This window comes from Gavialis gangeticus, unplaced genomic scaffold (assembly GCF_001723915.1).
Source record: "Gavialis gangeticus isolate Ggan-Ray unplaced genomic scaffold, GavGan_comp1, whole genome shotgun sequence".
In the NCBI taxonomy this organism is placed as follows: Eukaryota; Metazoa; Chordata; order Crocodylia; family Gavialidae; genus Gavialis; species Gavialis gangeticus.
The window spans coordinates 38400231-38403565 of NW_017729032.1; positions in this window are offsets into that span (position 1 = coordinate 38400231).

Genomic DNA, 3335 nt, shown 5'->3' on the forward strand with positions numbered 1-3335 from the left:
GGAGGCTGCAGGGTCTCCTGCAGCTCCTCCAGCTGTCCCTGCCTCTCCCTGGCCAATCTGAATCATCGAATCTCTCTGAATCAGCACCGAATCTTCTGAAGCCAATTCAGCTGAATCGATTCAGGACAGTGATCTGAATCTCTGAATCAAATCACTGTCCTCTGAATCCGAATCAAATACTTCCTATTTGCACAGACCTCCTGGCTATACTTTAAGGAGGCCCTGTTAAGGGCACAGGAGCAAGCTGATGTGATAAAAGAATGGGAAATGCAACAGAAGGCCAGCCTGGCTAGGCAGCAAGATCTTCAGTTAGTTGAAACTTAAAAAAGAATCCTATAAGTACTCTTTCCTGCCATGGCAGGGGGTCGGACTCGATTATCTGCTCAGATCCCTTCCAACCCTAAAAACTGACCCTACAAACTATGCAGCTATGAAAAATAGCTTGGTCATAGTACCAGGGAGGAGTATAAAGAGAATCACATGGGCATGTAGAGGAAAAAATTAGGAAAGCCAAGGTACAATTTGAGATGCAACTGGCAGGGCGTATAAAAGGCAACAAAAAGGGATTTTACAAGTATATCAAAAGCAAGACCATAGGAACTATAGGTCCCTTAAGTACAATTTGCAGATGATACCAAATTAGGTGGAGCTGCAGATACCTGGAGGGTAGATCTAAGATCCAGAATGACCTAGATAGACTGGAAAAATGGTCCACAGTCAACCAAATAAAATTCATCAGGGACAGTTGCAAAGGACCTACTGCACTCGGGAGAGAGTCGTTGCATGCACAAATACAGACTGGGGAATGACTGATCAGACTGCAGTACTACAGAGGAGGACCTAGAGCTTGCAGTAGGCCATAAGGTGAATATGAGCCAACAATGTGCTCTTGTTGGAAAACAAAAACCAATAGCATACCAGGTTGTATCAACAGGAGTGTCACTTGCAAACCAGGGGAAGAGATTTTTCCACTCTATTCAGCACTGGTGAGGCCTCACCTGGAGTACTGTGTCCAGTTTTGGACCCCATACTTCAAAAAGGATATGGACAGATTGGTGACAGTCCAGTGTGGGGTGACAAAAAATTATTAGGGGCTGGGAAGCAAGACTTATCAGGAAAGGCTAAAAGAGCTAGTTTAATTATATGTACTAGCAGTGGACTAGACTAGATGACTTTGTGAGGTCCCTTCCTGCCCTACATTCCATGAGGAATGGGAGTGTAGGTCAGAGGTTAATAATTAGTGTGCTGTAAGTGGGGAGGAGGGTGGACACCAAGCAGAGAACATGGGCTAATGCCTCCGGCCTCTTGAGCATATCTAAGGAGCCTCTGCACCTCACCCAGTGAAACTCCAAAGGAATGAGAGGAAAAAGAGGCCCACAAGTTGCCTGGGTTTCCCCCTGGCTAGGGCTGCCTTCCCGGTCTACTGGTTGGGAAGGTTGGCCAGAGCCAGAAATAAGTTGACCAGAAAGTCCTTGGACTTACTGGTGTCACAGAGGGGAAGTCCATAGCATAAAAGGTGTGGGCCAGCTTTAGCAGCAGGTTCCTGAGAGCACCGGTGCACCTCCTGTCAGGCTGTGCGCCGGGTGTAGCTGGCGGGCAGGGGGGCAGGCGGGAGCACCAGCGCCCCACTGTGAGTGCCAGCTGCGGAGCCACTTCTGGAAGCAGCTTACAGTGAGCGAGGTTGGCACCTCCACGGCCAGCAGGATTTTTGTTATACTTTTTTCAGTATTGTGTCAGTTTTTCAGTTTAATACTCTTTCTCTTGGAAGGTAAACAAAAGGGAAGATATTTTACTTCAGACAGTGCAGTGAAGAAGGGAGCAGCCACAGGGGTGCTGACAGCAAAGATGATGGAGCTCTATTGAATTATACATCACAAAACTGGAATAAAGTATACTATTACCAAAAAGTTGTTATCTATCAAGCAGAACTTCTGTTAAGTTCTCTGTCAGAAACAGTCTGCATAGCAAGCACCAATGTGTACTCCATAGGATTACTGACATGAGCACAGTCAACCCACCAATAGGCAGGATATGTTTTTAACTGTATAAAAATAGTTAGCTTTGAATCTAAAAAGCAACAGGGGAGCGATGCAAAAAAGTTAAATCATGGCACAGTTATCTTTGAACCTTGGAACATGTCTGATACCAAAAAGTCTCATATCACATAAGCCTTACCCATGACTGGTGACATGGCAGCAATATTTTAAGTTAATGTTATATAATCAGTACATGTACACATTAGGTGACACATTAGGATATCATCATTGTTAGACAAGTGCTAGCTTGTTTGTCTTCTTCACAGTGTCCCTATCCCCTGAGTAAGATTGTTTCCTGCTAAAATGTGGGAACTGAGTATATTTAGTCTTTTGCTTCTGTAATTAAAACCTTTGCTTTCCTCCCTCAGCTGTGTTCTGCAGCTTACATCTGTCCTTTGCATGTTCTGTTCTCCTCCAAACTGGTCAGTGGCATTGACTGGTTACAACACATGCTGTTGAGTGGCAACCAGGTAGTGGAGATTGGCTGGAAGAAAACCACAATGGCAGCCAGACAAAAAAAAATACTGGGTTGCTGAGCTGTTGTGAGCTGGCCCAAATCCAGCTTTGCTTTGGAGTCCTGTGAAAAGCAGTTTAACTGTAACTGACATATTTCTTCCCTTATAGTTTAGCTTTCATCAGGTGCCACACCTAGTTTCACTCTTGCTACACATATCAATGAATGAGTTGTAATATGTCCCTTTTGTATGTTCCAATTGTTGGGCTGCAGTTTGTTTGAATAATTTTCTTCTGCTATAACTCAGTTTCCATTCTGTTTGAGTTTGGAATATTTTAGGTGTTTTTCTTTGTTAAGATATAAGAACTATTAAATTATAAGACAATTCTCCAAAATTCATAAAAGTAAAACACTATTCCCTGCACTCCACTGGTGAGTTGTTCCACTTAAGTTATCCTTTTTATTGCATTTCTTTTGTCTGTTAGCTACCTAATGCTGCATTTCCTCAAATCTAAGATGATCCTGAATTTAAGCCAACCCCCAATAATTATATTCTATATATGGAAAAATTATAAATTTGTTATACTTTTCCAGGTATGGAATCTAATTATCATGGGGCTGTCTTAAATTCATCCCACCCACACTGCTACATCAGGGAAAGCAGTGGCTGGGGTGGAAGGTCAGGTGGCTGGGGGAGTCAGGAAGCCCCCTTGCCCTCTGCCCTCCCCCACTTCCTCCCCCTGCAGCCTTTCTGCCCCCCTACCACTTGTGCCCCACAAGCCCCAAGCTCTCCACAGTCGCTGCCCAGCCCCCCCCACCCCCCCCCCCCCCCCCACCCCCCAACC